Raw genomic sequence first — 25177 nt, 5'->3', positions numbered from 1 at the left:
TATGTAGTATAAATATGGCATTTTGACACCAAGCACAGAATTAAGCCTCCAAGAAAAACAACTAATTGTCCAAAAATTAAAAGGCAGACTGCAATCACAGCAGGATATGTTATAATCGGCCCTTTGAAGGCCACCATATGCAGATGTGGCCCTCAATGAAAATGAGTTTGACACCCCTGATCTAGAGGCAGCAGATCCATGGGTCATTTATTACTTGATCGCACTGGAACGCGTTTTATTGACAATCACACTCTAAAAGATGTTTTATTTTGACATCCTTCTGTTTCTCTTGACGCACTTGACACGTACATATTTCAGTGCCAGCATCTGCACTGGTGGAAAATCTGACTGGTTCAAGCTTGACATCATGGTTTCAAAGAAAAACAGGTTGCCTACAAAGAAGACGGCCACTTTGTTATAAATAGAAACACTTCCACCTGGAGCGAATTAACCCATAACAAGATGCATCTGACTGTCAGTTCAAAAGAACCCCCTCACTTGCTGATCTCCATGGCAGGTGGGACCTTTTACACTTTTCTTAATCTGGCACTTCTGCTAGAACCTTTTGGCCATGGGAGAGCCAGGCAGCATAGCTCTCTGTTTTCCTGAAGCATGCAAGCCTTCTCACATCAACAGGACATGATACCATGAAAAGGTGCATTTTTACAAAAGTTCACCTGGGTTTTTTAAAAGAGTTTTTTCCTCTTATTACATCTTAAAGATTGTGCCAGTTCCTCTTCTACAACATTGAGAAGATTCGTCCCTTTTTTTTCTCCGTGAAAGCCACTCAGATTTGTGTCCAGTTACTTGCAATCTCACAATTAGACTACTGTAACTCCCTGCTGGAAGGTGCTTCTTTGTCCACTATTAAACCCCTGCAGCTGATTCAAAATGCAGCTGCTCGCCTGGTTTTTAATCAACCTAAACCCTGCCACATCACCCCACTTCTGCGTCCTCATCACTGGCTTCCTGTAGCTGCACGCATTCAGTTTAAAACACTGATGCTTGCCTACAAAGAATGGACCAGCCCCAAGCTACCTTCGAGAGCTAATGAAACCCCGCTCTGTACCACGCAACCTCCGAGCCACTAGTCTCACTCAACTTGATCCTCCACCCAGAACTCAAGGAAGACAAGCATCAAGGCTCTTTTCTGTACTTGCACCCAAGTGGTGGAACGAGTTTTCCTTGTCCGTCTGGAAATCTGAGTCCTTTGCTGTCTTCAAAAGAAATTAAAAACCCACCTCTTTACTAAGCACTTAAGCTGACGTACTTACTAACGCTCTTATTTATTTCTTGCATAAAAAACAATCTTTGTTCTAACAGTGTTTCAGATTTTTATTCTTTGACAGTTGTCTACTTAAACTAGAGTAAGGTAATGTTCACTATGAAAGCACTTTTGTAAGTCGCTCTGGATAAGAGCGTCTGCTAAATGCCGAAAATGTAAATGTAAACGTAGTTATTTGTAGTTATTTGATTTAAGAATCTGGGTTCCATGCTTTACAAATTTTGAGTTGTAATTCAAAGTAAAAATCCCATACACTACTCAATGAAAGCAACTAAATAATTATGGTATATACACCAATCAGCCATAACATTAAAACCACTTCCTTGCTACACTCACTGTCCATTTTATCAGCTCCATGTCCTATATAGAAGCACTTTGTAGTTCTACAATTATTGTAGAACAGGACCACTACAGAGTAGGTATTATTTGGGTGGTGGATCATTCTCAGCACTGCAGTGACACTGACATGGTGGTGGTGTGTTAGTGTGTGTTGTGCTGGTATGAGTGGATCAGACACAGCAGCGCTGCTGGAGTTTTTAAATACTGTGTCCACACATTGTCCACTCTATTAGACACTCCTACCTAGTTGGTCCACCTTGTAGATGTACAGGCAGAGACGATCGCTCATCTATTGTTGCCATTTGAGTTGGTTGTCTTCTAGACCTTCATTGGTTGGCTGGATGTTTTTGGTTGGTGGACTATTCTCAGTCCAGCAGTGGCAGTGAGGTGTTTAAAAACTCCATCAGCATTGATGTGTCTTATCCACTCATGCCAGCACAAGAAGAAGAAGATATACTTTATTTGTCATATGTACATATACAGGTGTACAGTACAGTACAATGAAATTCTTTCTTCACATATCCCAGCTTGTTTGGAAGCTGGGGTCAGAGTGCAGGGTCAGCCACCCTACGGTGCCCCTGGAGCAGACAGGGTTAAGAGCCTTGCTCAAGGAGCCTGGATACAGAGAAACAGATGAACTACAGTCAGTAATTGTGGAACTACAAAGTGCTTCTATATTTTAAGTGAAGCCGATAAAATAAACAGTGAGTGTAGAAACAAGGAGGTGGTTTTAATGTTATGGCTGACCAGTATAGTGCTTGACTTCTTCCCTCATATTTGTCTGTACTGCAAAGACAAACAAAGCTTTGCAAAGTGTAATGAATGTAGGCTAAAAAAGCTTAGAAAAGTCCAAGTTAACCACTAACTTCCTTGTTTAAGGCCCACTTCACTCTCTCATGCCCACCATAAACAAATAGACTTTTGCAATTGAAATGTAAAAAACACAAACTCTAGCTTTTCTTTAACCACATCACACTCTTGTCAAGGTTAGCATATAGTGCTCGGTCATTTACAGTGGTTATTAGTGGTTACACCCATGCTAAAATAGCCACAAGAAACCATGACATAGCCACAGGTTGTGGGATTTTGCTGCTATATCACCACAGAGAATTTGCTATATAACTACGTCATTTAATCCCACGGAACCACAGAGCTGTACTGAAAAACACACAGGTCCTTGAGAAAGTAATACTTGGCCGTATCACTGTTGTTGTTTTTTTTTTATTATAAATAAATTATAAATAAAATTTCAATGCACAGTGCAAGGGTAGAACTTTGTTTATAAAATATATACATCTAAAAATGTAAAAAATAAATAATAACCACTAACTAACTAGTTTAATTACTACTGAGTCAGATTTTATCACTGTATTTTGCAAACTCTTCTGGGAATCTACACTGTTTAGTGGTAAGTCTTTTCCTGGAAAGGTGTATTCCAGAGCAAGGTCATGTAGCATTAACACATTTACACATGCTACAGTCATCTTTATTTGTTTTAACAACATTTATTACAGGATCACTTTGAGGTGTTTAGTTCCTGTAAAATGAAACAGTAATGGTGAATAACAGGCCTTAAAAGCAAGTATACTAAGCTCTGTTTTCTATTTTATTTATTCATTTTATCCCATTTTATCCCAATTTATCCCAATTTAAATCAAACCTTTCTGTGTGAGTTTCCTCCGGGTGCTCCAGTCTTGTCCCACAGTCCAAAAACATGCTGTCAGGTTAATTGGAGACACTGAAATGCCCTATAGGTGAATGTGTGTGTATGTGTGTCTGCCCTGTGATGTACTGGCTGGGATAGGCTCCCCCGACCCTAATTGGATAAGCGGTTAAGAAAGTGAGTGAGTGAGTGAATTTGTCTTCCGCTGCTGGGAGAGCCCTGATTGCAGTCAAGGTGGATATATTGCTGCTCACGCCTCCTCCGACCCACGTGCAGCCCTTAGCGAAACCCTTTTTTCACCTATGCACTCTGCACAGGCGTCTCTCTATCTGCCAATCAGGGTCCTTACACAGCGATTGAAGACCTCACCCACATAGTCTGGTCATACCACCCTAGTACAGACGTGTCTGTTGCAGGCACTGCAAATTATGCCTGCTAGATGGCGCCCAGCCGAGTTTCGAACCGAGGAGTTCAGAATCTCGGCACTGGTGTGCTGGTGGAATATGCTATATGCTAAGCTCTTTTTACTAGAGTCTATATGATAAATCCAATCACAGAAGTATATTGATTTTTAGTTTTATGTTGTCTTATGGATTGACATGGCCATTGAAGAGGCCATACATGCACAGAGATTTGTTTATGTTATTATGCACTACTGTAGAGGGCAAAATACTTAAACCTTGGAATTGTTTATAAAAAATGTGGCAAAAGGTGGCAAGTCTCAACCCATCCTAGCTTATAAAATATAAGGCCTTTTTTGTAGCTCCTTTTACATCCAATAATGATTGCATCAGAGACAGTTAAGCATCCATTAATGTTTAGAATTGAGAGGTTACAAGGTACTTTGTAACAAGGCTGACTATTTAGCATTAAAATCAGCTTTTTTAAGGATGGGTACTCTAACAGCATGTCTCTTTTGTGGATAGCTCAGAGATAGCTTAGTGGTTAAGGTACTGCAATAGTAATCAGAAGGTAGCTGGTTTAAGCCCCACCACCTCCACCAAGTTAGCACTGTTGGCAAGTAAGCTGTAAGCAAGGCCTTTCACCCTTAATTGCTCAAACTGTATTCTGACATAAATGTAAGTTGCTTTAGATAAAATCGTCTGATAAATGCTCCAGATGTAATGTAAATGGATATCAGAAGAGCTGAACACACAGCAGTAAGTCCAGGCAGACCTGTCTTCATTTGCTATGCGTATGGTATACTTGCTTTAATAAAACTATTACAACAGTTGCCATTCTATTGGCATCTGGGTGGAAAAGGGAATTGAACCCTCAGCCTTGCGATTCTGTCCAATACCTTTATTACTCAGTTACCTCTGTCCAGCTGCCATTTTACTTCACACATCTGGCAAAAAAAGTTTCAGAATAACAGAAAATGCTATTTTATTTAGCACAGATGTGACCTTAACCTAAAAGGCAGTAAAAGATTATATGATTACACTCACTGCATCTGTTCTGACCCTTTTTTTTGTATTGTTGTTTGAATAATCTGGAAGTATTTCACAGTTTCTCTCCTGAGGAACACACCAGTTTTGGCTTACTGTACTTAAAACAATTCTAACATTGCTCAGGCTTGTAAAAAACAAGATCAAAAGCAAATTGTTTGAAAAGGGAGGAAACAGCATTTAGTTACAATTTCAGTCTGTGCATGATTTTGGCAATTTGGAAGACAGCCCTGACCTTCAACTCATTTCTGTGCCTAGCAGATGCATGTTTTGGTTTGGTTGGAGTTTAGGGGACTTTCTGGTTTGTATAAACACACAGAGGCTTCAGGCTCTGATTTACACTAACACACTGACCACAAGCTATCTGTAAAAACAAGAATACAAACACAGTGTGCTTACTAGTTAAATCACAGTGTGAGGTGTGTACTTAGCTTGTAAGATTTGCTTTTAGAGGTGCATCTGTCAAACTACAGTATTATGGTAGTGTAAACTGAATAGAGAAGTGGAGAAAGACATACCTCCATAACGATTTTTTCCCTCTTTTTCTAGATTTCCCCCCACAATTTTCTCCCCTAATCTAGTCGTATCCAAGTACCATGGTTGCGTTATGCTTCACCTCTACCGATACAACCCTCCACTGCTGACTGAGGAGCTTCGCAACTGACACACACCCCCTCCAACACGTGATCAGTACCGACTGCCTCTTTTTACCCGCACGAGGCGAGTTCATATGCGAATCAGCTCTGTGCATGGAGAGCCACACCCTGATCAGCATTATTCCCCAACCCTGTGCAGGCTGCATCAATCAGCCAGCAGAGGTCGTAATTGCACCAGTTATGAGGAACCCTGCTCCGGCTTTCCCATCCCTAACAACAGCCAATCATTGTTCATGTGGCTGACCCAGCCCAGCTGGATGGCAGAGCTGAGATTTTATACGATGTAGACACGTGTCTATGTTTCACATTCTCTGTAACAGGGTAGAGGCTAAATCCATTATAAGCAGAACACCCCATTCGAATAATGGCCTTTTCCACTACCTTTTTGGCTGGCTGAGGAAGCACGGAGTTACAGTGTGAGCTGTCATTCTCCTAATGAGAGTCATTTGTGACCTGTAAGTGCTAATGTGCCTCAGGTGCATGGTTTCCTAAATACCGGGCATTTTCTCTTGAAGGAATTATGCTTGACTGCTCCATTTTTTGCTAGTGATGGATGTCAGCATTCTGTTAATTATTCTGGGAACTTGCTCTGGTTTTGGTGCATTGGACCTCTCACCATGCTTGTCTTGGGAGAGCAGAATGCCCCAAGCTGCAACGTGATGTCCCAGTTTCAGGAGATGAGACTAGCCCTGTAAATGATCTACAGTGGCACAAGGGATGCACGAGTGATAAAGGCGGCTCATTTAGGCTCGAACTGGGAAGTGCAGAAGGTATCCTGTCCTACTTTCTGAGAGTTTAGTTTGGGTTTGTTGATGGCAGCAGATCGTAAGCCTGTTACAAAATACGCTGATCATACGGCTCTGAATGAACCTAGCAGATATCAACCAATGTAATTTGTTTATCCAATCTAGTCGTATCCAATCACCCTATTGCATTACACTTCCTCTCTACTGATGTTGATCTCCACCCTGGTTGAGGAGAGCGAGATTGACACACGCCCCCTCCGACCAGGGCTGGACTGGGAACAGAATTCAGCCCTGGACTTTTTTCTTGACCAGCCCACTACAAGCACATCACGCCACACATATCACCCCCTAATCAAATGTTAGATGATTGATATTAATAGTTTTCATCTATCTTACCACTAAAGTTAATAACTCACTATAATAAAAATTTAAATAATAAAAAATAACAACAAACAAATATATATATATATTTCCAACACTTTCCTTTGTGATTAATAGTTCTATCCATCTATCACACACATAAAATTTACAATTTCTGAAATGGTTCTATTGGATTTCACCATCCTGTCTCATTAAACCACAAGAAATAAAATTAAACCTTTCTTTCATTAAACCTTTAACACTGGTAAATATGCTTTTTTCGCACTTTTATTCACACGTGATTCACGTTTGTTCCAAATTAGTGCATGGCTCAGATGAGCAAAGAAATACATCGCATGTGTAAATACTTTATATGTTGACAAGGGAAATTAACCATGTGAGCTATGCACATAATCACTCTAAAAAATTTCCTGAACAACTGCATTTTCCTTTCTGTATTATAGAGGACAAGATAGTGTTTACTTTTTCTGAAGAGCAGAGACTAATGGTACCATCTCAAATTATATCCACCGCCCTATGTAGTGCACTATGTTGGACAGGACATAATAGAACTTTCACAAAAATAGTCCTTAAAACGGCTGGTTTAAAGCCCCTGGTATCCAACAGTAGCTTAGATAACTACTTATTAATCATTCAGTGACTGTTAAAAGAAATGTTTTGTACTGTTAGGAAGTACCCTAAGTAGGGCATAGGCGACATTTGAGATGGGCCCACAGTCTCTTCTTAAACGGCGTTACTAACGAAGCAGAGTCACTGAACACTAACTACACCTTTTCTGTTCTCTGGCTGTGCTGTAGTTCCTCCCTGCCAAACAGGTTGTTCAGTATCCTGCACTTTTCTGCATCTGCTTGCAGCTTTTTCTGCACCTCCTTTACGCTTTTTCGACCCTTTCTCCATCTCGCACTCATTCATAGTTTTTGTACTGGTGGTTGTGATTACAGTTTATCCTGGGGGAGGGACATTTCTGTGATTGGCCAATGGACATGCAGTGAGGATACTGTGGTGGGCCAATGTACACTTCAGGATTATTATTCAGGAATATTTAAAACAGAATTTATTTTTCACTCTCTCAGCGGCCCACATACAGAGCGGCCCGCCGGGAAAACTCCCGACCTTCCCGATGGCCAGTCCATCCCTGCCTCCGACACATGTGCAGTAGTCGACTGCATCTTATCACCGGCATGAGGCGAGTTCATATGTGGATCAGCTTTGAGTACGGAGAGACACACCCTGATCCCCTTATCCCTCGTCTCTGTGCGGGCACCATTAATCAGCCAGCAGAGGTCGTAATTGCATCAGTTATCAGGTCCCTTCTGGCACCCTGCCCTTAAACAACAGCCAATCGTTGTTCATGTAGCCACCCAGCCTGCCTGATGGCAGAGCTGAGTTTTGAACAGACAAGTTTGAAACGTCAGCTCAAGTGTGCAAACGTGTTTTACCACTACACCACCTGAGCACCCCCCAAGATTTTTACACATACTCATACTCTGTGGTCTTGCTAAAATACCCCATGGACTAAAAAAAGATGTCGTAAATTCCAATATATGCCTCTGTGCCAGTGGTACCGTACACAAAGCTGATCTGAACTTGCCTAATTTTGGGTGAAAAGATGCAGTTGGCTGCTGCACACGTGTCGGACGGGGCATGTGTTCATTTTGTTCTCCTCAATCAGAGCAAGGATCGGCATCAGTGGAGAGGAAGCTAATACAATCAGGCAATTGGACGCGCTAAAAGTCGGGAGAAAAAGGGAGAAAATACATAAACAAATGATGTATATACAGTGGTGCTTGAAAGTTTGTGAACCCTTTAGAATTTTCTATATTTCTGCATAAATATACCTAAAACATCATCAGATTTTCATATAAGTCCTAAAAGTAGATAAAGAGAACCCAGTTAAACAAATGATACAAAAATATTGTACTTGGTCATTTATTTATTGAGGAAAATGATCCAATATTACATATTTGTGAGTGGCAAAAGTATGTGAACCTTTGCTTTCAGTAGCTGGTGTGACCCGCCTTTGCAGCAATAACTGCAACTAAACGTTTCCGGTAACTGTTGATCAGTCCTGCACACCGGCTTGGAGGAATTTTAGCCCATTCCTCCGTACAGAACAGCTTCAACTCTGGGATGTTGGTGGGTTTCCTCACATTAACTGCTCGCTTCAGGTACTTCCACAACATTTCAATTAGATTAAGGTCAGGACTTTGACTTGGCCATTCCAAAACATTAACTTTATTCTTCTTTAACCATTCTTTGTAGAACGACTTGTGTGCTTAGGGTCGTTGTCTTGCTGCATGACCCACCTTCTCTTGAGATTCAGTTCATGGACAGATGTCCTGACATTTTCCTTAAGAATTCTCTGATATAATTCAGAATTCATTGTTCTATCAATGATGGTAAGCCGTCCTGGCCCAGATGCAGCAAAACAGGCCCAAACCATCATACTACCGCCACCATGTTTCACAGATGGGATAAGGTTCTTATGCTGGAATGCAGTGTTTTCCTTTCTCCAAACATAACGCTTTTCATTTAAACCAAAAAGTTCTATTTTGGTCTCATCCGTCCACAAAACATTCTTCCAGTAGCCTTCTGGCTTGTCCATGTGATCTGTAGCAAACTGCAGATGAGCAGCAATGTTCTTTTTGGAGAGCAGTGGCTTTCTCCTTGCAACCCTGCCATGCACACCATTGTTGTTCAGTGTTCTCCTGATGGTGGACTCATGAACATTAACATTAGCCAATGTGAGAGAGGCCTTCAGTTGCTTAGAAGTTACCCTGGGGTCCTTTGTGGTTTCGCAGACTATTACACGCCTTGCTCTTGGAGTGATCTTTGTTGGTCGACCACTCCTGGGGAGGGTAACAATGGTCTTGAATTTCCTCCATTTGTACACAATCTTTCTGACTGTGGATTGGTGGAGTCCAAACTCTTTAAAGATGGTTTTGTAACCTTTTCCAGCCTGATGAGCATCAACAACTCTTTTTCTGAGGTCCTCAGAAATCTCCTTTGTTCGTGCCATGATACACTTCCACAAACGTGTGTTGTGAAGAGCAGACTTTGATAGATCCCTGTTCTTTAAATAAAACAGGGTGCCCACTCACACCTGATTGTCATCCCATTGATTGAAAACACCTGACTAATTTCACCTTCAAATTAACTGTGAATCCTAGAGGTTCACATACTTTTGCCACTCACAAATATGTAATATTGGATCATTTTCCTCAATAAATAAATGACCAAGTATAATATTTTTGTCTCATTTGTTTAACTGGGTTCTCTTTATCTACTTTTAGGACTTGTGTGAAAATCTGATGATGTTTTAGGTCATATTTATGCAGAAATATAGAAAATTCTAAAGGGTTCACAAACTTTCAAGCACCACTATATACGGTATATATGTATATATATATATATACATATAATATATGTATATATATATATATATATATATATATATATACTGTATATACAGTATATATACTGTATATATATATATATATATATATATATATATACTGTATATACAGTATATATACTGTATATATATATATATATATATATATATATATATATATATATATACAGTGTATCACAAAAGTGAGTACACCCCTCACATTTCTGCAAATATTTCATTATAACTTTTCATGGGACAACACTATAGACATGAAACTTGGATATAACTTAGAGTAGTCAGTGTACAGCTTGTATAGCAGTGTAGATTTACTGTCTTCTGAAAATAACTCAACACACAGCCATTAATGTCTAAATAGCTGGCAACATAAGTGAGTACACCCCACAGTGAACATGTCCAAATTGTGCCCAAATGGGTCGTTGTCCCTCCCTTGTGTCATGTGTCAAGGTCCCAGGTGTAAATGGGGAGCAGGGCTGTTAAATTTGGTGTTTTGGGTACAATTCTCTCATACTGGCCACTGGATATTCAACATGGCACCTCATGGAAAAGAACTCTCTGAGGATGTGAGAAATAGAATTGTTGCTCTCCACAAAGATGGCCTGGGCTATAAGAAGATTGCTAACACCCTGAAACTGAGCTACAGCATGGTGGCCAAGGTCATACAGTGGTTTTCCAGGACAGGTTCCACTCGGAACAGGCTTCGCCACGGTCGACCAAAGAAGTTGAGTCCACGTGTTCGGCGTCATATCCAGAGGTTGGCTTTAAAAAATAGACACATGAGTGCTGCCAGCATTGCTGCAGAGGTTGAAGACGTGGGAGGTCAGCCTGTCAGTGCTCAGACCATACGCCGCACACTGCATCAACTCGGTCTGCATGGTCGTCATCCCAGAAGGAAGCTGACGCACAAGAAAGCCCGCAAACAGTTTGCTGAAGACAAGCAGTCCAAGAACATGGATTACTGGAATGCCCTGTGGTCTGACGAGACCAAGATAAACTTGTTTGGCTCAGATGGTGTCCAGCATGTGTGGCGGCGCCCTGGTGAGAAGTACCAAGACAACTGTATCTTGCCTACAGTCAAGCATGGTGGTGGTAGCATCATGGTCTTGGGCTGCATGAGTGTTGCTGGCACTGGGGAGCTGCAGTTCATTGAGGGAAACATGAATTCCAACATGTACTGTGACATTCTGAAACAGAGCATGATCCCCTCCCTTCGAAAACTGGGTCTCATGGCAGTTTTCCAACAGGATAACGACCCCAAACACAACCTCCAAGATGACAACTGCCTTGCTGAGGAAGCTGAAGGTAAAGGTGATGGACTAAACCCAATTGAGCACCTGTGGCGCATCCTCAAGTGGAAGGTGGAGGAGTTCAAGGTGTCTAACATCCCCCAGCTCCGTGATGTCATCATGGAGGAGTGGAAGAGGATTCCAGTAGCAACCTGTGCAGCTCTGGTGAATTCCATGCCCAGGAGGGTTAAGGCAGTGCTGGATAATAATGGTGGTCACACAAAATATTGACACTTTGGGCACAATTTGGACATGTTCACTGTGGGGTGTACTCACTTATGTTGCCAGCCATTTAGACATTAATGGCTGTGTGTTGAGTTATTTTCAGAAGACAGTAAATCTACACTGCTATACAAGTTGTACACTGACTACTCTAAGTTATATCCAAGTTTCATGTCTATAGTGTTGTCCCATGAAAAGATATAATAAAATATTTGCAGAAATGTGAGGGGTGTACTCACTTTTGTGATACACTGTATATATATATATATATATATATATATATATATATATATATATATATAAGAAAGTCTTTTCTTTATACATGCATGGGGTATACAATTATTCAATGTAGTTAAGAAATCACAGGTTCTTGTTTTATTGAATTTTACAAAATGTACCAACTTTTTTGGAAATGGGGTTGGTACCCACCCTACTACAGTGATAGGTAGATAAGATTCATCTAGTCCCCCTGAATTATATATAGTAAAAATATAATATAAATTGAATTTAGGTTCAGAGCTGGAGTGTCAAGGATTCACTCTAGGCTTGAAGCTGCCATCATAAGCCTTGCCTATGGAGAGGAGACCCTAAACAACCAGGATAAGAATCCACAAAGTTGAATCAGTTCATCTGGACACAAGTTTGTTGTAGAGATACGTTTCACCACTCAATCCAAGTGACTTCTTCAGTCTGAGCTGGTGGTGAATACCCCAACCTTATATGCAGCCGATTTGCATAACGACCGATCACCGCCCATTGCATAACAATAGAATCGGTGATCAAATTCATCTGCAAATCACAATGACCATTAATTACAATGGCTATGTGTGCCTTTCACACATGATTGGGGTATAGCTCCTATTACGGCGTTGTAAGATGGTGAGAGATGTACTCTCAGGCCCCCTCCCTGGTACAGAGATAGTCGTTCCCTCTTCACATAGATGGCCTCTTTGACTCCTCGTTCAAACCAGCGTTCCTCCTTGTCACGGATCTGCACATTGTCATCATTAAATGAGTGGCCGCTGGCTTGCAGGTGAGTTTAAACGGCGGAGTCCTGGCCAGAAGAGGTTGATCTGCTATGTTGGGCCATCCGTTTAGCCAGTGGCTGTTTAGTTTCTTCGATGTACAGTTCCCGGCAATCCTCCTGGCACCTAACAGCATAGACTACGTTACTCTGTTTGTGTCAAGGGACCCGGTCCTTAGGGTGAACTAATTTCTGGCGTAGTGTAACGGTCGTTATGCAAATCAGCTGCATATAAGGTTGGGGTATTCATCACCAGCTCAGACTGAAGAAGTCACTTGGATTGAGTGGCGAAACGATCTCTACAACAAACTTGTGTCCAGATGAACTGATTCAACTTTGTGGATTTGTGTACCTGGATTATTGAGCATGCATCAAGAGAACCAGAATAAGAATGTTTTAATAGAGAGAGTATGTGAACGGGCGCCCTCTTGTGGCAAAGCACATGTAAAACGCTAATTCTGTCTCCCACTTTTCTAATCAAGCGGACTTGAACTGACCCACTTCTGTCCTACAGCTGGATGCATCTGCTCTGGCACGGGTTCACTGTTTCATAGCAGTGTTTTTGCTGTTTGTACAGTTATTCAGTGCGTGATGTTACTGAAGGCTGAATGACCATCTGCACTTACTTCATCAGTGATGAAGTGGCTGCTGTGTGGTTTGTACAGCTGGGCTTAAACTGATTACACAGCATAACATAATACCTTAATAATAACAGCAGATTACTGTCCACTGCTGTAAGAATGGCTTACATGCAGTGCTTCTCAGGGCCAACTCCTAGCATTTCCTGACTCTGACTCATTAGCCTTAACTATGTGGGTTAATTACCTAATAAGTTAAACTGGGCAAATTTAGGCAACACAAATACAGACATCACATGTGTATTAGTTCTCTATGCTGGTGAAAAATTTGCCCTGGTTGGCAAAATGCCTTCTGACTATTGTCTGGTTCTTTACAAATGTGTGTACTAGAGAAAGAAACACAAACTACCCAACACAGTTGGCCTTAATATATTATACATAATGTATCAATTATAGATTTTGTCTTGGGGGTCTTGTTTTTCTTTTTTTATTGTTTGCAGTCGACATCATAACACCATTAACAAGTTAAAAAGGAGGAGTAAAATGTCACTGGAAAATAAAGAATATGAATAAAGAACCAGGTTCAAATGGAAACAGAGGTCACCAGATGTTATGTTCTTACAGTCCTAGCTTAGCAATACTCACTCACTCACTTTCTTAACCGCTTATCCAATCAGGGTAGCAGGGGGGGTACTGGAGCCTATCCCAGCTTTTTCAACGGGCGCAAGGCACACAGTAACACCCTGGGCGGGGCACCAGTCCATCGCAGGGCAGACACACATACACACACACTCATACACACATCCATTCACCTATAGGGCAACTCAGTGTCTGCATGTTTTTGGACTGTGGGAGGAAACCGGAGCTCCTGGAGGAAACTCATGAACACATGGGGAGAACATGCAAACTCCACACAGAAAGGACCCAGACAGTCCCACCTGGGGATACAACCCAGGACCTTCTCGCTGTGAGGTAACAGTGCTACCCACTTAACCACTGTGCCACCCTGCTTACCAATACTGGACATGACAAAAAGTTATTTATAAACACTAATGAACCAAAATGTGAATGTGAATACCTAATCTTTAACAATTGTGCATGTCATGGTCAGGGATATATTAAATGTTCAGCTGATCGTAGTCAGAGGTGATTTAACCTGCCTGTGGGCCCAGGGGCTACGGCTGGTTGTGGGCCCCCACGTGTGTATATCACTGTGTATTGTGATTACATATATTCTGATATTTCAGAATCTCTTTATTTGGCCAGGTATGTTACACATACGAGGAATTTGCTTTGGTGATACACTCAATGATACACACAATAGTCCACATAGTAGTACAAACAATACACATAATAGTACAGACAATTACACACGTATGACATGTAACATAGAACATTTTTAACAGACCCGACAGCACACGGACTGTTAACCAGTATTTACCAACATCTGCCCAAGAGAACAACTTTGGTTAAAAAGTGTTACAGCTCTGGGGAAAAAGCTGTTAGCGTGTCTTGATGTGTTTGTTTTTATTGTCCTGAGTCTTCTGCCAGATGGAAGAGTTTGAAAAAGGTGATGTCCAGGATGAGAGGGGTCTGCTGTAATTTTGCCGGCACGCTTCAGCACTCTGCTGTTGTAAATGTCCTGAAGCGTTGGCAGACTACGTCCAATGATCCTCTCTGCTGTCCTGATTATACGCTGGAGTTTGGCTCGTTCATGTGATGTTGAGGAACCAAACCAGATGGTGATGGACGATGTAAGGATGGACTCTATTATTGCTGTGTAGAACTGGATCAGCAGACTCTGTGGCAGGTTGAATTTCTTCAGCTGTCTCAGGAAGAAAATTCTCTGCTGAGCCCTCTTGGCGATGGAGAGCGTGTTCTTTTCCCACTTTAGGTCCCTGGATAAGGTGGTGCCCAGGAACTTAAGTGACTCCACCACTAAGGCCATAGAGCCATTAATTGTGAGGGGGTGTAAGGAGGGTGCGTTGCACCTGAAATCCACCACCATCTCTACAGTCTTTTGTGTGTTGATCAGCAGGTGGTTGTCGCTGCACCAGGAGACCAACTGCTCGACTTCCTTTCTGTAGGCAGACTCGTCACCATCGGTTATGAGGCCCACCACAGTGGTGTCATCAGCAAACTTAAGGATCTTTACAGCTGGTTCCTTAGAAACACAGTCATTGGTATAAAGACTGAAGAGAAGGGGTGAAAGCACACAGCCTTGTGGTACACCAGTACTTAGGTTCCGCTGGTCTGAAGTGTGTTTTCCTAGCCGTACCCGCTGTGTCCTATTTGTCAGAAAGTCCATGATCCACCGGCAGATGGCATCCGGCACTGACAGCTGGGACAGTTTGACCTGCAGCAGCTCTGGCACTATGGTGTTAAAAGCCGAGCTGAAGTCCACAAACAGAACTCGAACGTAGGTTCCAGGACTGTCGAGATGCTGTAGCATGAAGTGCAGGGCCACATTGACTGCATCATCGACAGATCTATTTGCTCTGTATGCAAACTGCAGGGGATCCAGTAAAGAATTTGTGATAGTCTTCAGGTAGGATCAAGCGTTCAAAGACCTTCATGACTACAGATGTCAGGGCTACAGGTCTGTAATCATTCAGTCCAGAAATGTTCATTTTTTTGGGGACTGATATGATGGTCGATGTTTTGAAGCATGAAAGAACAGAGCAAAGTTCTAATGATCTGTTAAGATCTGGAAGACAATATTTCATTGTCTTTTAGTTATTTTCATATTTTACTTAACAAAAATATTGTCGTGTTTTTACTTTCGCTATCGCAGCACTTTACTGCTAGCATTAGCCACTTGCTACTGTAGAGGGTCGGCTCACCTAGCCGCTGTCTGGTGGGGATGTTACGGGTCTTTTGCTGTGCGGTGGTGGAGGTGTGGGAATAAAGACACATGACAGGGTAGAGTCACTTTAACTGTTTAGTCAGGACTTCAATGAGCGTTACAGCACTTTAGACCGCCTAGTTCCAGAACCTGAACTTCCATGCTGGGACCATACGGCGAGTCTCATACAAAACTAACTGCAGAAGGTCCGAACGCACATGTATAAACCTGGTGCTGCATTCTGATTGGCTGAGCTGAATGTCATTCACATACTAGCTCTAACGTTCACGTTGCTTAACTGAAATCACCAATCAAAATTACAGCAGCTCGAGATTATTTGGCCAATCACCAGTCAGAAATATGAATAACGTGTAACTGATTTACAAAATCATTGGTTTGTAAGCTTCCCCATTCATAACAAAATAAATAAAACATAAAACAGCCAATCCGGGGCCCTCAATTATTCGGGGCCACTGGGCTGAAGCCCAGGTAAGCCAGTGCATTAAATCGCCCCTGATCGTAGTTACTGACAGAACATGTGTTGAATGTTGCAGATTTGGGCAGGTACAAAGACCTCGGTGACTTTGATTAGGGCCAGTGGTTCACAAAAGGACAGGCCATGACTCGTTGACAGGGATTATTGATGCCAGAGGACACGAAGACTTTGGCATCCAGTATAGACCAACGGATCTGTGGCTCACATTGCAAATAATTTAATACTGGTGATGAGGTGAATGTGTCACAGCTTTCAATGCATTGAACAAAGGTAATTTTTGATTACTTGACAATTGATTACTTTTTCAATAGAAATGTTTTTGATTTTTATTAATTATCAAAGAACTATTTTGTATGTTGTTATGGGTGATTAAGTGTAGATTAATAGATAAAATTGGCAACTGTCAAAATCAAGTTCACAACATAATAAATTGTGCAAAATGTCAAGGGAAACTGAATAGTTCTTGAATCCACTGCCAGGAAATATTAGATGTGCCTCAAACGTAGAAATGTTTAAATCCAGGTTAAAAACTTTCCTCTTTTCTTGTGCCTATGATTAAGCTCTAAATTTTGCACTCTAATAGTACTGCACTTAAGCTTTATTTTAAAACCTGTATTTTTATGTTTCTTATTGCACTTTTTATAAGCTAATTTGCTTTATATTTTATTTTTAGTTTTTAATGTTCTTAATGTTTTATTCTTTATGTAAAGCACTTTATCCCTCTCATTTTATTTAATGTTCTTTTAATTGTAACTATATTTGCAAAAAGCCTTTCTGAGGTTCTAGAATGTTTTTAATTTTCTTTATGTAAAGCACTTCGAATGGCCACTGTGTATGAAAGGTGCTATACAAATAAACTTGCCTTGTCTTGCCTTGCCTTAAGTTAAAATGATGAATTTTATGAAAAGTTAATACATTTTAGATTTGCTTAGTACAAACCCAACTTGGAAAGTTTGGGACATTTTGTAAAATGTGGTAAAAAGAATCTGGGCTTTGTTATTGCTCTTAAAGCTCTATCCAGCTGACTAAAGTACAAAGAAATGACAGGGGCAAAATAAAATTAAAAGCTCTCAAGTGCTGTCTTTGTGCTGTTTTGTAGCTTTTTGTATCCATCTGTTTATCAAATTCTCACTATGTAAGGCATGGACAGAACACTTCCCTGATTAAATTTTGCTTAACACTGAAACATAATCTGTTACTAAAGAATACTCACTGCTGAGGTAGTTCTTCTGTGTTTGTCTCTTTCCAAGTCACAGCTTCCTGCTGGAAGTGTGGACTTAGGCCTTTTCTTGCCCAGGATAATTAATACTTAATCAGGGCATGATGAAAAAAAATGATGCAGCACAACTGAAGTTACCTAAAGTAACCAAAGTTACGTAACCAGGATTTTTTGGGCCCCAATGCATAGACGTGTAATATGTTAAAACAGACCATATACTGTACATTGGCCTTAGTAGTGATATACAGAGGTGGAAAGTAACGAATTACATTTACTCGCGTTACTGTAATTACTGTAAACTACTGTAAGTAGTTTTTTTTGTGTACTTGTACTTTATGAAGTAGATTTTACAACCAGTAATTTTACTTTTACTTAAGTATGTTTTGTATTAAGAATTGTAATTCGCTACATTTTAAATAACATCCGTTACTGAGTAAAAAAAAAAAAAAAAGCTAAAAAAATGGCTTCTGGGAAACTGCTGCAGTGAATTCTGTGATGGAAAATAAACTGATGCTAAAATAAAGGAGCTGTAATCTAGGTATAGAGTAGGGAGGGAAGGGTGATGTTTTGTTATTTGACAACATAGTCTGATGTCAAAGAATGGCAAAATTTTGTCTTACATCTTGAAGGTTTTCTTTGGGTCATTTAGTGAAAGTCACAACACTTGTAACCTCGACTTGTTTTGAGTTGAGATTTGCAGTATGACTGTTGTTTGGTATTTGTTGGTGATGAAAAGAAGGATACGTGATAGAATCCACAATTAATGCCAACTTCAGTGGTTATACAGTTTGAAAAAGTGTTATAGGATGGTCTGTACTAAAATGACATATTACACATCCTTAAATGTTTTAAATGTTGTATTAACATGTTTTTTTTCTATTATATTTCAATTAAAAACAACTATTGTGAGATACGTATATCCACTTGAGTAACGTTTACTCTGAGTACTTTTTAAATTAGTTACTTTTTACTTGAGTAGATGTTTAGACTAGTAATTTTACTCGTACTTAAGTAACAGTTCATTAAAGTAATAGTACTTTTACTTGAGTACAATATTTTAGTACTCTTTCCACCTCTGGTGATATAAATGACCCATAAAATAATAGCAATCAACATACCCTACTGTAGTTACTGATTAACATTCACTCAAATGTAAAAAGATATCTTAAAAAACATTTTACTCTACCAGAATTGTCTGGCAGAGTAAAATAACTGTATAATTAAAAAAAACAGCTGAAGAATTACATGGTAAAGCCAAGGACAATTCTTCATGCATGGTACTTACCAAATGATTTATGATCCTTTTTAAATTATTTATTCACTTTTCTTTAAAGGGTCACCAAGGTCTTAGGTGTCAACAGGAGACACATTCTTAAGACTTTGGTAATTTAGATGTAAGCCTCAGATGAAGAAGGGGAACAGACAATTGCTTCCGATGAACAATACAAAAAGACTGCTGTAAACTGTATGCGATGTGGACGGGCCAAATAGCTGGGCTGAAATATGTTAAGGTGAGGATAAATGAAGGTTATATAGGTAATTAATATTAATAATAATTAGGGCCTGTGATAGCTCAGTGGTTAAGGTACTGGACTAGTAAACAGAAGGTTGCCGGTTCAAGCCCCGCCACCACCAACTGTTGGGTCCCTGAGCAAGGCCCTTAAGCCTCAATTGCTCATCGTGTTCCGCTCATTGTGTAAGTCTCTTTGGATAAAAGCGTCTGCTAATTGCTGAAAATGTAAAATGTAAATTAATATGGAGACAATTCCCAGCATTATTTAAGAGACTATTTAAAACACACTATATAGACAAAAAATAATTCCTGTTTAAAAACGTAACAGCATCCACCCTTCTGAAATGACCTTCCACAAAATCTGTGAAGTGCATTTAAATTTGTGTTTATTAAGTTTATTAAGTCAAATGATCCTGGTCAAGAAGGCCTGTCTGGCATTAACATTCCTATTTATCCTAAAAGGAATTTAGTTTGGCTTTTTGCAGACCACTAGAGATCCTCCAAACTAAATCCATCCATTAAAATTTTCTTCATAGACCTTTGTGCCAAAGGCACAGTCACACTGGGACAGTACTCGGCTTTCCCAAACTGGTTTTAATAAGCTGGAAGCACATAATTGAATTTATACCTGTTAGCAATGGGTGTGGAAACAATCCCCTGAACTCAAAGTTTAAAAGGGGTGTTTATATTTAATATATTATTAGCCATAAAGTGCAATAATCACTTATTCACATCTAGTTTGAAGTTGGGGAGAGACAAATGCAAAGAAAACCCACACATACACTGGAAAGCATGCCACTTCACACTTACACCAACCTGAATGTCAAATTACTCTGAAGTCACCCTATTGTGAAGATTTACAACAATAATAAAAGGTATATCTTTATTTAAAAAAATGCTATTGCAGGTAGGGTTGATGTCTCACAGCTGCTGTGTCCAGGGTTTGATGTCTGTTTGACATGTTTTGTAATTTTGCTGTGAGGGTTAAACCTGTATCTTGTACATAATGGCTACCTCATCCAATGACCAGGGTATGAGTAAGTGTGAATGAGTAACAGTGTGAAGCCATGTGATTGACTGGCACATTCTTGCCACCTGAGTTCCAGATAAGCATCCTTTACCTACCACAGCCTTGATTAGGCAGCAGTTGTTATGGATTATTGATCAAAAGGGTTGATGCCAGATCATAGCCACTTTTTTCATTAGGCAGTTACTGAATTATTAAATTTATAACTATTCTAAAATGTCAATCATAAAAGATGTATGTTACATTTGATATATATTTATATTTATTTATTTTATCTAGCCTTCCAGCGTTATTACCATAAAACAAAACTGTTCTGTTCTCAACTTTATATAAAAGTATATGTCATTTTTAACCATTTCGAATTTAACAAGCTGGGTAAAGAGATTTTTTAGGTGGTTTTGTAATGAAGCTGCAATGCAACGTAGGCACCGGCATTCTTAAAAATGAAAAGCACGTCTGTAAGTCTTAATATGCACATGAGCAAGCACACAAAATGGATAAACAGACAGTCTTTTAAATATGAAGTGCTGATTGTGAGAGCTTAGTTTTCAGTTATTAATACTAACCCAATGCATTATTAATCTAGAGCTTTGCGGTTTTTTGTTAGAAGTCTTGTGTCACATGAAATAAATTTACAGTGAATTTGTGTCATGTTAGGGGAATGTCAGGGTAATAGAATAGTTGGATATTTTGAGTAATAAAATTGTTGTATAATGGTATTTCTTAAAAAACTGGAAACAGCTGGGAAGTGGAACACTCAATATGAGTAAGTAATATGTGTTGGGTTTGCTTTAAAGATAAGATTTAATTTTTAAAGTTAATTTTATCAGATTCTTTATCCCGGTCAGGGTTGGGGCAGGTCCAGTTTTACTTGGAAACACTGGGTGTAAGGCTGTCCAGTAATAGCCATTGATACTAAATGCAAATCAATGACTCGGCTTTGGCCATCCCCCCCAGACATAGCCAATTATGTCTGTATAGACTCTTGGCTGGCTGATAGCACCAATGGTCTAGGGTAATAGACTGCTGCACCACATGAGTGCTAAACAGTACTTACATTAATACAACCCCAAATCAGAAAAAGTTAGGATAGTATGGAAAATGTAAATAGGATAACACAGTGTTTTGTACTGTATATTTTATTTCATTGCAGACAGTATGAATCCAAGATATTTTATGCTTTGTCTGGTCAACTTCAATTTATTTGTTAATATTAGGGCTGTCAAACGATTAAAATTTTTAATCGCGATTAATCTCAGAATTTCATATAGTTAATCGCGATTAATCGCATTAAATAAAATCTGTGTAAATGTTATAGAAAACAAGGTTTTTTAAGTGAAATGTGAAAAGTGGACGTTTCTACACGAAGTGAGTGTGTTTTGACCCTTTTGGGGCTTCCATAGTTCATGGACTAGCGTGCTTGACTCCGGTATTCAGTGCCGTAACAGATTAAGTTAATAAAGTGTTTTGCTCCCGACAACTTGTGAATATACCGTGTATTTATTTCTTTATTATGCAAGTGCATCCCTACGACGCTCAGTTATATTATTTTAACAAACCGCAAATGAACAACGGTGGCAAGTCCGACATTAAAACGTTTGTTCTACCAGTCAAGTGTCAACATGAACTAGAATTTGCGTTAATGGCACTAATTTTTTTAATCGCGTTAAATTGAGAATGCGTTAATGCGTTATTATCGCGTTAACTTCGACAGCCCTAGTTAATATACATCCATTCCTGCATTTTAGGCCTGCAATACATTAAAAAAATTAGGATGGGGGCCATTTAAAGCTAGTAATTAGGTAAAAATAAATTAATTAATTAAAATATGTGATTTAAACAGACCTCACGTCAGGTTTTCCAACATAGCACTGGGGTTTCTGTCCATAATGTCCTATTTATAAAAAGTCCTCCGAAAAATACAAATCATTCCATTCTGTAAGTGGTGCACGTAATGTACGTGTTTAAGTGTAGAAAATGCAACATGCAAGTGCTTGAATTTGAATGCCTGCATGAAGTCTTTGTTTCCTGCTTGTTTTGAATATTTTTATTTTTATGTGTGTATAAATAATATATAAATAATATGTATAATAATAATAATAATAAATAATTATGAAAAATGTGTTATGATGGAATTTAATATCTACTATCTTGTTAAGGATAATAAAGCAGCACAATTAAGTCTACAAAACAGACTTCAGTACATAAACAATCACAAACTGTCTTTTTTTGTTGAACCCTTATTCACTAAATAGTTCAGCTGATCACACAAATATGTTAGTGTGTAAATGTGCCAGTTTAATTTACCAATAATTCATTCCATATGTGGCCTGAGAGTTTTACTCAGTTCTCTTTGTGCAGATGGAATGACTTCACGGTTCCACAACACATACTAAAAGCCTGTGAAAGATGAGCTTACGCCAATCAATATAGAGAAACAGAGTAATGTTTCTGTGAGCCCCTGATCTGTCATCAAATACCACAAACCACAGTGAGTGCTAGCTCATTTTTACAAGCCAGTATAAGCCTGTGTATATTTTTATGAGGCCTTTAAAAAGAAAGTTAAAAACGTTCAGGCAATAAATGTCCAGGGATTAACTGTCAGCTAAAAATAGTAACACAATGCTCAACATGCCGTATTTTTACATGATTAAGTGAGCCAGACTGGTCACTCACAGTAGTGGGTTTATGCAATGTTTATGCTACTCACAGACAGATGGAGGTTATAAAAATGATTTAAAATGCCTTCAGTCTCTACCCACATTTCCCTTAAGAAAGCATGTATGTGTTAAAATCAAACACATCACATCAGCCACACAGTTCTGAGGTTAAAACCTGATTGTTATGCATGTACATTATGCATGTGCATATTGTAATATAGATATAAAATATAATTAGCTATCATGAGCTCAGCCACGTGCAACTCAGCACATGGCTCCTTTGTATTTGTTTTTACGCCACACCTTGCTTGTCTCCGCCTCCTGTTTCTGATTTGTCCTGTTGTCAATCACGCCAGCTGATTCTTGTTTGATGATTAAGACGCTTGTGTATATAATTCCACAGTGTTTATGTAAATTAAGAAAAGTTAAGAAACGGATACCTAGCTAGCTAGATAGCTAGCTAGATAGTTAGATAGACAGAAAGACAGACAGACAGACAGACAGACAGACAGACAGACAGACAGACAGACAGACAGACAGACAGACAGACAGACAGATAGATAGATAGATAGATAGATAGATAGATAGATAGATAGATAGATAGATAGATAGATAGAAAAGTGTGTGTAATTTATATGACAGTGTGTCATGTATTGGCATGTCTTTGTATTGTAGTTTGTTCTTAATTTATTTATTTATTAGGATTTAAATGTCATGTTTTACACACTTTGGTTACATTCATGACAGAAACGGTAGTTATTCGTTACACACGATTCATTAGTTTACAAGTTTAATGTCTGAACTGTGGGAGGAAACTGGAGTGCCCAGAGGAAACTTTATGCAGGGCTTTCGTGTTCTTATAGGTGTTGAGTTAGCTTAGCATAGTCTTTAGCTCAGTAGTTATCAATTTTCGTTTCCCATGTTAGCAATTAGCATTAGCCCTGGCCTAGAATAATTTAGATTAGTCTGTGTTATCCTTTGTGTTGTCACTAAATGTCTAGAATGTCTCTGCGTGTATGTCCACCTTTCTGTCCTGTGAGCCAGTCGAGCTTTGTGTTACTAGTGTTCTTAAAAAATGTTTAACTTTCAACCAAAAGTAAAAATCAGGTGGGCACAGTTTAGGGGCACCCACTGCTAGAGGAATGTGTATTAAAATGATTTCTTTTATGAATGATAAATTAACTTTAAACTTTGAATAATGCTTTGTTAAAATGTAACTTGAGACTACTGTTTGTATTGAATATGCTTCTTGAAACTATACTAAAAACCAATATACAAATCCACAATTTGATCTACTGTATTAAAGAGAGTGCAATCCTAACTATGTAGGCTGCAAAGCTGTTACGAAATTGTATTTGCCCATGAATAAAGCTAATTTTATATCATAAAAAGACTAACATCATACTTCTAACTTCAAACTCATTCTGTAAATGTGATCTTTTTTTAGAACTAAATGAAACAATATGCAAAAGAGTCTTAATAAAAGATATTTTTGATATTTTTGTGTTGAATTTGTATATATAAAAAACAAAACTATGAAGATTCCTGTTAAAAACCACTGTTAAATCAAGGTTATCTAGGTTAGATAATTTTGACACCAAATTATATAGAGCAGGGTCAAAGTTTGGGTTTAGGGACCAAACCACCTTGGTTTAGGGCAAGTCACCTTGCTGCCCAAGATTACTAACAATAGGATATAAAATTGAAAAGGAATTGAGCATTAAGTTGAACCTTTAGCTTGTTCACTGTGGGTTCTGTACATTTATTTTTATCTAATTTGTTTAATAAAACATGTGATAAATTAGCATCCTGTCCAGGGTGCATCACAACATTGTGCCAGGGGATTCAGGGGAAACAGAACCCCCTGAGACCATGACTAGGATGAAGCAGTGGCAATGAAATGTATTATGAAAAGCATACATACGTAGTATGTACCATAACTACACCACATCACTACCAAATAAACATATTCTATTCTGACCAGAACTAATTCTGAAAGTCACCCAGTACTTTTCAGTTGTTCATGCTTTGTGTGGTAGACACCACTAGAGAGTGGTATTTCAATTGCTTTGCTTCTCTGCATTCAATCTAATCTTCACAATGTAATAAGCATTGTGTTTTTTTTACCTCATGATCTGCAGGGCTGGAGGGGAGGTTTAAAGAAAATAACTAAAACCCATAAAAAGGCTACTAATATCAATTACCTACGAAGTTTTAGGGCCCTCATATGGTTGATGAATCTTGTGTAACCAGTAACTACCTGTTCTGTGTAAGTGTGTAAAACATGACCTTAAAATCCTAGTAAAATAAAATAAATGAATATAAAGTTGATGATAATACACTTTATCGTTTATGCTCCAAAACCTCTCATAAGTGT

Source organism: Trichomycterus rosablanca, chromosome 2 (genome assembly GCF_030014385.1).
Source record: "Trichomycterus rosablanca isolate fTriRos1 chromosome 2, fTriRos1.hap1, whole genome shotgun sequence".
Taxonomy (NCBI): domain Eukaryota; kingdom Metazoa; phylum Chordata; class Actinopteri; order Siluriformes; family Trichomycteridae; genus Trichomycterus; species Trichomycterus rosablanca.
The sequence above is the reverse complement of the archived record's forward strand: the minus strand, read 5'-3'. Positions refer to the sequence as shown.